Raw genomic sequence first — 12,174 nt, forward strand, 5'->3', positions numbered from 1 at the left:
GGCCACCGGGGCAGCTCGGGGACGGACGTGTGCGCGGCTCGGGGACGGCTGCTCCCTCTCCCCGCACCAACTGCTCGGTGCCATTTAAACCCCGGCGCTGGCATTAAATCACGGAGATAAATATAGAAAACCCAAAGGAAACCTGAGCTCGGGCTGAAGCTGCTGCTGCCTCACATCAAAACTTGTCCATCTGATTTCATGTGCTCTCCCCAACGGGGATTTCACTGCCCAGACCATGCTGGGGCGGTGGGGGGGAGGCTGGGGGAGCTGGCACAGTGGGGACGGCAGCGAATAAGGGCTTTGTTTGAGCCCAGGGGTGCCACTGGGGATGGCCGGTGGCTGCCAGCTCCCCCCCGGCATTCCAGCATCACCTGGTCCCTTCAGTTATGGCTGGGATGGGGGGAGCCCACGGTGGCCTCATGGCCAGGCTGCACGGCCAAGGCACCCTCATCCCTCCATGGCTGCACCCCTGCATCCCACGGCACCCCGGATCCACACCTGGACCCAGCACTGGCATAGCATCTTCTGCTGCTCAGCCTTTACCACCTCCCCACCACATCGCTCCTGCTCACCCCATCTTTCCAGCAGCATAAAGCCCTGATCCTGCTGAAGCTGTGGGGAAGGGGAGGAATCCAGCCCCACGGGGGACATCCCAATTCAGGGAGCACCCCAGGGTCCAGCCCTTTCTCCTGCACTGCCTGTGCAGTACCTGTCCTGGTACCAGCCACTGCACTCTGCTGCCCATCTCTCCTCCCTGATCCACAGGCAGGATGGCTCCAGGCCCAGACTTTCCTCCACCAGGAGCTTCCCGAAGGTTCCTGGCTGAGTCCCTTACCCCAGAGCTGCATTTTTAGCCCAAAATCCATGTTCATGGCTTCTCCTATGCACTAAACCCAAAGGGCTCCATGCCCCAAACCCAAAGGGCTCCATGCCCCATCAGAGGAGCCCAGCTGGGATGGATCCCACTGGCTTAGCCAAACTGGCCTCTCTACCTGTGGATAACCCATCTCCCAGTAAAGGCACATTGCTCCCACATTCCCAATGGGGAAACTGAGGCACGATCATGGACACTGCACGAGCATCAGTCCCCTCCCTTCCCTACTGACCCCAACCCTTTGACCGCATCTCTCCAGCTTTGTCTTTACTTCAGAGGGGATGGTGGGTTTTTTTCCATCAGGAACGTCAGAAACCATCTCCCATCTCCTCCTATTCCTGCTCCAGGCCAGATTCCAGCCGAGGGATCGGTCAGTGGAAAGAATGTCAGCAAAGAGCAGGGCCAACCCTGCCGGGTTTTTCCTTCCCCAAATCCCCCCTCCCACAGAGGCCACATTCCCCATGCCTGCTGCTGGCACCGCTGCTCACTTTGGGTTCATTTCCAGCCTTTTTGGAACCCACCATGATGTTCTCCTCTATTTGGAGTGATTTCTTTGAGGCCAGGAGTCTTATAACACATCCTCAGCCTGATCTCAACTCTCCAAGGGTGTCAGCCCGCAGGGTTTTAGCATCCTGCGGTAAGGAAAGCAGCACCTTCAGCAGGGTCACCCTCAGCACAGCACCTGAGCTCCAACCCCAGAGCACTCGAGGAGGAAAGAAATCAGAACACTTCCTTGGTCTCTGCATAAGGAGAAAGCACTGAAACAGGTAGGAAGAGGCAGGATCTATCCCTGAGAGTGCTCAGAGCAGCCAGCAGCAGGCACAAAGGTGTTGGGAGGGGATAACTTGAGCCTGATGGCTTCACATCACCGCACTCGTGGGGATCTTTATTGGTGACACTTGCTGTGGACATGGTCCTGGGGAGCCCCTGGAGCTGCAGCCGGGTCCCTGGGTGCGGGTGCCTGCAGCACTGCCCTGGCTCACCATGTCAATGGGCTTTTCCTAACTGCAAGAACCTATTTGGAGGGTGAGGAACCCGGCGGTGACATAAATGACTCCCAGGGCACGTGGTGGACCCCTACAAGAGAGCAGTCAAGCATTTAGCACTTCATAAACCAGGGCAGCATCAGTGGAGCAGGGCATGGGTTGAGCCAGCTGCGATGGGCCACCAAGGCCACCGTGTCCTGAACAGGCAGCGGAGACAGGAGGTGGTCCATGAAGACCGTGAGGGAAGGGCAGCCAGGGCCAGAGCGGGATAGGGACTGGGAAGAAGGACCCCAGCTACCTTTGGGGGGTCTCATCCAGGCTGCCAACATTGGCCCTGCTGCGAGGAGCTGGAATAACACTGTGCTCCTCCATCAGACCCCGCTGTGCCAAGGATGACCCTAACCCTGGGCATGGCGAGGGGACACAGCGGGGTCTGGGGTCCCTGGACCCCAGCGGGTATCAGGAGAGGGATAATGACTTCTCCTGGGCAAGACCATCAACGAGGGACCCCAATGAATGGGTTATGGGACCCCATCCACGCGGTGCAACCCAGGAGCAGCTTGTCCCGGGTCCCATGGGTGCCCCCGGTGGCTGCAGGCTGCGCCCCGGCTGATGCGGAGCTGTCGGGAGGATTAGGGCTCTGCTGCCGGCTGTCAGGTTAGCCCGTGATGGATGGTGGCGGCTGGGAGGGACACAAAGGGAGGCTGTGCGAGCCCCGGGCAGAACGTGCTGCGATCCGTCACGGGGTGACCTTCCCCCGGCTGCCGGAGGCCTCGCGGGGACGGCTAAAAATACCCCTCCATTGAGGAAACCCCGCTCCTCCGGGGCAGCTTCCATGGGGCAGGGTCATGGGGAGATGCCTCCGGGGCTTTCCCACCGTGGTTCATGGTGTTGATGCGATGAGTTTGGGGGCAGCACAGCATAGGCTCCTGGAATCAACCCGTCTGGGAAAGACCTTTAGGGTCATCAGGTTGGACCAGCACTTGCCAAGGCCACCACTGACCCATGGCACTGAGCGGGTGTGAGCACTTGCAGGGACGGTGACTGCAGCCCTGCCCTGGGCAGCCTGTTCCAATGCCTGAGCACCCTCTGGGGCAGGAATTGTCCCTCAGCTCCATCTAAACCTGACCTGGGGCAGCTTGAGGCCGTTTCCTCTTGTCCCATCCCTTGTTCCTTGGGAGCAGAGCCCAGCCCCTCCTGGCTCCATCCTCCTCTCAGGCACTTGTAGGCAGCCATCAGGTCCCCCCTGAGCCTTCTCTTCTCCACACTGAACCCCCCAGGTCCCTCAGCCCTCCCTCACAAGACTCATCATTATAACATCAGCATGCTGCAGGCTGCAGCACATCCCTCCTTGCTGCATGGAGCTGCACACACTGGTTCCATGTCCCTGCTTGCTGCATGGAGCTGCACACACTGGTTCCATGTCCCTGCTTGCTGCATGGAGCTGCACACACTGGTTCCACGTCCCTGCTTGCTGCATGGAGCTGCGCAGTCCCCGCACTGGAGAAGTGATGGTGGGGATGATGCCAGTTGACTTCTTCCATTGGGAAGGGCAGAAGAAGTAGCAGGCTTTAAGTGCTGGTGAAGTGATCCAGGTGGTTAAGGCAGCATCCACACCCACAGGACGTGGGTACCACCCTGCTGATGTGCTGGCTAGGATGCAGCAAAGAGATCCCATTGGGATTTCAACACAGGAAAGGCGTCCCTCCAAAATGCCACTTCCAGTGGGACCCACCCTCCCATTCCCCCCCTACCCCTGCACCCCACTGCCCCGCATCCCCTCTGGCCTTCCATGCTCACCGACATCCCTTCCTGCGCCGTGACAAGTCCTAACATATTTGGGAGCAGCTGCAGGCGGCGGGGGATGCTTGGCCCTGTCCCTGCTCCCGGCCGAGGAATGCGGAGCAGACCTCTCCGACACCCGGGATTTCCGACGTGCCTTCCAACGGGGATTTGGGATGGCGACAGCTGCTTGGCCACGCTGGGGCCACGGCAGAACCTGCCCCTTCGCCCCCATCCCCGCAGCCAGCCGCTGTGCACAGCCACGTCTCAGCCTGCCGCCGGGTAGGGCCAGGGGTAGGTCCTGCATGGGGAGGGATGGGGGATGATGTCCGGTGTCTGTCCTCCACTGGGATGGGAGCAGTGGTGGCAGCGCTGTCCAACAGCCTCGTCCTCACCCATACGTGCCAGTTTGGGGTGGGATGGGAGGGCAGTGCCATGTCCCCATGGGGCTTGACATAGAATCATGGAATCATGGAGTGGTTTGGGTTGGAAGGGAGCTTAAAGCTCCTCCAGCTCCAACCCCTGCCACGGACAGGGACCCCTTCCACTAGAGCAGCTTGCTCCAAGCCCCTGTGTCCAACCTGGCCTTGAACACTGCCAGGGATGGGGCAGCCACAGCTTCTCTGGGCACCCTGTGCCAGCGCCTCAGCACCCTCACAGGGAAGAGCTTCTGCCTAAGAGCTCATCTCAGTCTCCCCTCTGGCAGGTTCAAGCCATTCCCCTTGGCCTGTCCCTACATCCCTTGTCCAAAGCCCCTCTCCAGACAGCATAGAATCATTAGCCATCTAGTCCAACTCCCCCCTGCCTCAGTTTCCCCATCATTAAATCAGGGATGATGATGGAGGTGTGAATCTGGCTGGAGAACAGTTTTATTTTGGTTCTTAACTGCCTTTATAGGTTTGACCTGGGATGGGTTCTGGCTATCAGCAGAGAGGGGCTGGTGGCTGAGCAGCTCCCATTCCACTGGATCCCAGTCTGGGGACAATACTGGGTGCCCCAGCACACCAATCCTGCGGATCCCAGCCAGGGGGTATTAGTGGGCCCCTGACCCGTAGTCTGTTGTGACCACCCTGTGTGCCCTGACCCTCCAGGTGCCAGGATCTCAGTCTGGAGACCAACCCAGGTGCCCCAACACACCAGGTTCCCATCTGGTTCTCAGCCCATATAGCAGATGTCCTGAGATCCCTGCCTGCCTACACTGATGGGGTGATGCTCTGCCCCACAGCCAGCACTAAACCTCCTGATGTGCCCTTCCTTACCCCTGTCACCCCAAGTCCTGGACACAGCCCTTCCCTATGGAGGAGGGATTCACCCAGCAGGACCCCACTAATGAACCACGGGTTCTCCCTTCCAGAATCCCCCCCATGGCAGGGGCACCCCCAGCACATTAGAGGCTGCTCCTGCATCTCCTCCAGGGTGGCCCCTGCCTCGCTGTCCCCACACAAAGGGACCTGGGGGGGGAACACACACCCGGGTTGTCAACAAGGGCTTGTTTTGCCGTGGGTTCGAGCCCGGCTGGGATGAACGGGAGGACAGGTGGGTGCTTGGAGGAAGACCCATGAATGTGAGGGATTCAGCAGTGACATATGGTGGCTATTCGACCCCCCGAGAGGGACAGCTGGCTGGGCCAGGGGGGTGGCACAAGGCCCAGCGAAGGGACCCGGGGACAGCAGCGTCCCTGGGCAGGGGACAGCCCTGAGATGGGATGCGTGGAGCCGTGCGGGGGGGGGGGCTGGTGGCTGCAAGCCAGGTCCCATCGTCTTGACCCCATGGTGGGCACATTCCTGCTGGGGCTCATCCAGCCCCCGTGGCTGATGCTGCAGGATCAGGGTGTGGTGAACGGGCCGGGGGGGATAAAGGAGTTGGTGATGCTGATACGGGGCTTTCAGGAGATAAAACAGTGATCCTGCATTTTTCTGCCCCACGGGACAGCAAATATCTGCCCTACCCTGCAGCTGGGCACCCCACAGAGAGCCGGGGAGGGAAGGATGTGGGGATTCTGTGGCTTCAGGGTGGGATTCCCAAGCAGAAAAGGGGAGGCAGCCCCTCCCCGGACATGCCAGTGGTGATGCCAGACACGCCGGTCCCCATGGAGGAGCACCCATCCCGAATTCCCATCGCTGCTGGCTCAGCCACCCCATGAGCACCCAGGCTCGGGGAGCCCCCACCTCCAGGCTGGTTTTATCCCTTTATGGGGTGCTCAGCCCCATGGTGGGGCAACATCCTGCTCACATGCTCAGCTGCTCGGCTCCTCCTGCACCTTCTGTCGGGATGGGGAAGAGGCTGGAGGATGATCCCGACTCTCCAGTGGCGAGAGCCGGAGCTGGCAGGCAGTGATGCACCCCATGGGGGTCCCCAGGCCACCCACCATAGGATAGCCCGCACCCAACGAGCTGGTGGAGCAGGACCAGAGCCAGGGCAGTTGAGAGCCAGGAGGATGAGGAAGGGCTGGGAGGGGTGAGGGAGGCTGCTGGGCACTGGTGTAGGGGACAGAAATGGGGTAGATGTTGCTGGGATGCTCCCTATGCTCCATCACAGGGAGTCGAGCTCCTTCCAGCCCGTTTCAATCACTGAGTGAATGCTGCGAGGAGAAATGCCTTCAAATGAGAGTCTGTGACCGAAGGTAAACCCCCCCTTTCCTTGGCCGGGTCACCCCGGCTCCCATGGGATGGGGTCTGAGGCCACCCGTTCCCTGCCAGGAGGGATGCAGAAACCACCGGCTCCTGCAGCCGCTGCAGCCGCACGATGCAGCCGTCGGGAGAGGGCACCAGCAGCCCAGTTATGCACGCACCGATCGGGATTTCGGGCTGCACAACCCAAGGCAGAGGCTTAAAGCACCTCAGAACCCTTTGAACCCCCTTTTCTTTCGCGGGGGGGGGGGGGGGGAGAAAACCTCATCACCTCCCTATGCGGAACCCGGGATGCAGATGCAACCCTTTGCCTGGGGGCTGACGGGAGGATCGGGACCTGGAAACCCCTTGTCTCTGGCACTAATTCCCATCAGGGATGAGCCCTGCTCTTCATTTCCAACACCCACCCCCCCGGGGGAGAAAATCTGGAGGTTTGTTTTTTCCCGCAGTGTAATGACCCCAGCAGGTGCTTTTCCTTCCCCAGGGCTCAAAATAGCTCCCAGGGTTTGGCTTCCTCCAGTTCCTGCCTCCCTCCTGGTCCCCTCGTTCATCTCTGGGACCAAAACATCCCAGTCCCGGGAGGAGAGGCTGCGGGAGAGTGGGGGCACTTCCCGGAAACCCTCTGCTTTGCGTCTTTCTCTTTGGATGGAGATGGAATCATCCTGGGGAAGGGATTTCTGGCTCAGCTCTAGCAGCCACGTTGCCCTCGAGTCTCTCTTGGGGAGCAGCTCAGCTTTCACCCCATCAGCAGGGACTGGAATGTGCTTTGAGGGGTTTCCTCCTGCCAACCCGTCTGTTTCTCCTGCAGGAGCTGTGTCCTCTGTCCCTCAGGATGCTCTTGCCCATGTCCCAGCTGGTCCCTTTGTACCCATGGATTCAGCCAGTTTGGGGGAGTGAAATGGCTGGGGGGGGACGGGGGACAGGACACGACCAACCCCTTGACCACCATCACTAGCGCTGGTCATTGCCTTATCCAGAGCATTTCTTTAGGGTGTTGAAACCAGGACCCCCAGTTTCGCCTTGGCCTCTGCAGCACTGAACCTTCACTGATGTGTTCCCACTTCTCCATCGCCTCCAAGCCCTGGAGCATCCCACTGCAGCAGCAGGTCCATAGGGCATCCCTGCACCAAATCACCTCTTCCAAAGGCACATATTCACCCAGGGGCTTCCCAGTATGGGGCTGGGTGAGCCCCAAGCTGGATCCTGCACCCCAGATCCCCTCCAACAATGGAAGCAAGAGGAGGAAAAGCAGGAGGAGCAGCCTCTATGTCCATCAGAGCTCCGAGCTCTTGGCAGGGGACCTGTGCTGGCGCGTCCCTGAGGAAGGCATCCAGCTGTGGGAACGTCGCTGCCTACCATCCCGGGGCTGCTCTGTGAGATGCTAAATGTCCCATGTCCCACTGCAGCGTCACCGTTTCGCTGCAGCCATCCCATGGGGACCAGGAGGCTGTTTTCAACGGCGCTCAGATGGTTCGAATAATGTTTGTGCTGCTCTGCGGCCAAGGGGACAAGGATCCCAGCTGGAAGAGAAGAGGAACAGGGCAGGAGGTGGATCCCCTCTGCTGATAAGGAATTTTCCATGTCTTCGATCGGAATCTGTAGGTTTCCGTCCATGGGAAGGCTTTAAACAGCTTCTCCTCCAATGCGCGGGACCTGCCCAGTGAATCTCTGTCCTGACTTGATTTCTGGAAATGAAACATTCCAGCTTGGAGTGCCTGGGAGGAACCAGTTTGGGCAGCAGCAGAGTGCAGAAGAAGAAGGTGGAAGAAGAGGGGCCGTGCTGGAGGATGGTGATGTGGTTCCGGTCTGTGATGTGAGGGGACAACTCTCAACCTCAGCCCAAGGCACCGAACCAGCCCAGTCACATCCTTCCCTCCGGCCCTGTCCTTCCTTCACCCCCTGTTTTCTCCTTCATCCCAAATCTCATCCTCCTACACAGAGTATGAGGTTAAGAGCGGGTGTCCCCAGGCCACAGCAGTCCCAGGTCTGGGGCTGGCTCTGGGGTCTTCCAGCCATGGCACCCGTTGGGATCTTCATCCCTTCCCCAGCATTGCCCCAAAGATCGATGTGAAAATGATGACCCCACTTCAGAGATCCATCAGGGGAAGAGATTCCTCACCTTCATCGAACCAGGATTTGCCAAAGTCACATTTTTCCTTCAATATTTCATATACCCCCCCACCACCACCCCCTTTATTCTTCTCCCTTTCCTGGGAAGTTGCTGTGTCACATGAAACTTTGCCCCAGCAAGATCTGTCATCACCCCTGCTTGCTGCAGAGCACTTAGAGCCTCCCTCCTCCTCCCTCCCCACGGGCACAGCTCCGTGCCTGCAGGGCTGGAGGCAGCAAGCGCCGTCCTGCCTCTCCATGGGCTACTTCGAACAGCAAGAGAGGTAAAACAAGTGCTGCGTTTGCTTAAGGGGTGGCCAAGGGCTTTTCTTGTCCTCTCAATTCATTTGCAGGGGTGGGAAGGTTTAACCCGGTCCTGCAGCACCGAGCCTGCTGGAAGTGGTGGTCAGGAATAGCTCTTGGCTCTCAGCCTGGCTCGATAACACACCGAGGCTCCCTCAGGATTAAAATAACCCCGGCGCATGGTGAGGAAGATGCAGCAGTGAAGAGGCCAAGGGGCTGCGTTGGAGCAGGAGATGGACACTGGCACCTTGCTACAGAGCTGGAGATGGGGCAGAGCCCTGCTTTACCCACTGCCGTGCCAAGGGTAGAGCTGCTGGGGAGCTCAGAGGGTTTGGATGTGTTTTCTCTTCCACTGAGTGATGCCTCAGCAGTTCCTCCGTGCCAGGGAAGCGCAGAAGCCCGTCAGCAGCCTGCAGTACCAAGGCACCAGCTTGGCTGAGCCCCAGGCAACATCTGGCTGGCATCTGGCAGGGCACTGAGCGGGGCTTGAGCCCTCTGGTCTCTGTATGGGGGTCCATGGCTTTCGCTTGGGATGGAGGGAGCTGGGCCATGTCCTGGTGCTGGTACCCACGTGCTGAGTGACCAGAGGCATCATCCGTGACCCACTTCCTACCTCAGAGCACGGGCAGTGCTGCCGATGTGCTGGAAACCCCTGCTCTGGGAGGCAGGGCTGAGATGGGCTTGGTGGGAAGGGTCAGGCCGTGGGGAAGCAGCCGCTCCTTCATCCATCCTCCAGGATCTGCTGCTTTGAATTGTCTCCCAGGAATGTTTCCTACGCTGTGTCATTGCTGCTGAGTGTCTGCCCGGGGATGCATCACCCTGCAAGGGCTTCCCAAGGGCCGTGGATCCTGTTGAACGGGACAGAAACCCAGCACAAGTCATGGAGCAGCCCCGTATCCCACGGGAAGTCCAGCTGAGGCGCTGCGTCACCGTCGGCCCCAGGGCTGGTGCTATGGGGTGAGCATCTCATCCTTGGAACAGCTCCGGGTTTTCCCTGTGTTTGCTCCTTTTTGTACCATCTTGTCTGGACCCACTGGCCCGTGGCGTTCAAGGGGTCACTTGTCCTCATGGAGACATCAACGTCGGCCTCGTCCTGCTGGCACCAGCCGTGCTCCTCATTAACTTCCCTAATTAAGAGGCCCCTTTCCATGATCAGAAGGGCTGTGGGATGGTGCCTGTGATGGAAGAGGTGGAGAAACCCTCAGCTTCTGCCCTGAGCTCCCAGGACGGCAGCAAGGGGCTGCTCTTCGGGGAGGTAAACTGAGGCAGGAGGGGGAAAGCTCCAAGCCCCAAGAAAGGCTGAAGGAAGACGAGTGGAAATGAGCTGCCATCGCCTGGACTTGCCTCCTCGGAGCAGCATTCCTTGGCTGCTCCCAAGCCCTGCGGGTGCTCACTTGGGGTTTGGTTTTGTCAGCCAGGCCCTGACACGCCAAACCCCGCGGTGCACGGCGCTGGCACGGAGCCGGACACCCACCAGCTCCTCCTGCCATGGGCAAGCTTTGGTCCTGTCCCCAGCTCACGGGAGATGCCGAGGTGGAACAGCCCGAGCAGGAGCACCGGAGCCACGCTGTGTCCTCTCCTCACCCACCTTCATCCCATCCACACCGGGGATGGCAGTGGGTACGTGCCTGTAGCAGCCTTATCCACCACTTCACGACCCGCTGCAGGTCTCAAGGTGTTTTCTCATTCCAAACCCCAGCAAGACCCTGAAAGAGAGGAAAAAAAACCCTTGTCAGTGCTTGATGTCCTCTGGAAACTTACCTTTCATGGGATTTTAAGGGATCTCTGACACTCACCCGACACGAGCCTGGTGTCCCAGAGGGCGAGGACGTGATGCCTTGTCCATCAGGAGCAGGCTCTCCACAACCACCAGCAGCAACATTTGCTCATTCCATCTCTGCAGCCTTTGCCAAAGCCCCCAGAACCATTTCCATGGGCTGGTGATGGAGCTCCTACCTGCTTTGACCAACTCCCAGCCAGGCAGCTCAGTTTTGGCTTTAAATGGGGCTTTTTTAGGGGTGCTGCTAAAATTAAGTGTGCTGGGGCATGAGTCCAGGCAGGGAGAACAAACTGCAAACGCACTAAGGAAAAGGAGTGGTTTTTGATCTGTGTTTGGGAGATTTGCATACAATTAGGCCGGGACCTGCCTGCTTTTGCTTCCGCATTACGCTCCCGTGAGGAACCTGCCAGTTTTCCTGCCCTGCTCCCAGCCAGAGGTTGATTGCAACGACGTTCCCCCCGGGAAGCTGGTGGGCGAGGGGGTTTTGGGGGCTCCCTGGGGATGCTCTTTCCACTGTGGTCCCCTGCCCCGAGCGCCATGTGTTACCTCTGGCCGTACAGCTGGGTAACGGCTTCCTGCCTGTGCTTGAGGATGTGTGAGGAGACGCGCTGGGAGATGCTCCAGTGATTGCCTCCCATAAATAGCACGGTGTTTACATGAGCCCGCCATCCTCAGTTTATTTTTCTCTCTGCAGAGCAAACAGATTGTTCAATCCAAATAAGCTCTCCTGGCCCTGGTGCTGGCACAGCCCAATGGCACATTGCTGCAGGCCCCAGGCACTCCTCGGATGCTCAAACCCCTCAGCCCCACACTGGCCACTTGGCCAAGGAGGTAAAGGGGAAGCCCATGGACCATCAGCTGAGATGCTCAGCACTGGGTCTGTGATGGTCCCGCACTGTTCCCATCCCCACCTGGGGATGTGCAGGCTCTGATGGAGGAGAGGGTGAGGGTCAGCCCAAAGGGGCAGATCCAGGTGCTGGGACATCTCTCACCGAGGCAGAGCAGAGCAGGAGGGAACAACTCACCAGAGTCACAGCAGAGGAGGGAGGAAGGGTGGCAAGAGGTGCAGATGGGATCTGAGAGCATCCTCTTGCTGCAGATCTGCGGCTGTAGCTGGTCCATGTCCCTGCAGCACTTGGATGGTCTAACCCCACTCCTGGGGAGCCACTTATGCAGGATGAGCCTAGTCCATGCTTGGGAAGAGTCCCTGGAGGGCTTGGCTGGTTCAGCTCCATCAGTCCCATTCCCTCCTCACTACCCAGCCAAGGGGTGAGGTTTTGGGGGTGATGGTTTTCCCCCTTCTTCTAGGATCTTAAGCAGCATCTGGTCCAGCCTCACCGCCAGTTTGGGGTCACTATTCCCACCCAGGCCCCTCCGCCTGCCCCAGCAGCTCTGTTTAGCAATGGCACAACCCCTGCACAAGGAACGCTGCCAGCCCTGCAGCTCCCCAGCCTGGGGTGCAGCCCCATCCCAGCACCCAGAGAGGATGAAGGTTGCTTGGGGGTTTCACCCCGACAGACCCCAGCAGTGATTTGGGGTGACACATTGTCAGCCACAGCTCTTAGCGCCTGTTCGGGTCTGATGTGGTGGTTGGGGACGACCAGCCCCGTCCTGTCCCATTGATGCGCTGGGACCTCGCTCCCCTCGAGCGCAGGCGCTGCCTCCGCTCCCGGAGCCTCCGTCACACCCGGCCTCCAAAACCGGTTTTGG

Source organism: Pezoporus wallicus, unplaced genomic scaffold, assembly GCF_028554395.1.
Source record: "Pezoporus wallicus isolate ANWC-B61680 ecotype Strahan unplaced genomic scaffold, APGP_CSIRO_Pwel_v1 contig_9123, whole genome shotgun sequence".
Classification (NCBI taxonomy): domain Eukaryota; kingdom Metazoa; phylum Chordata; class Aves; order Psittaciformes; family Psittacidae; genus Pezoporus; species Pezoporus wallicus.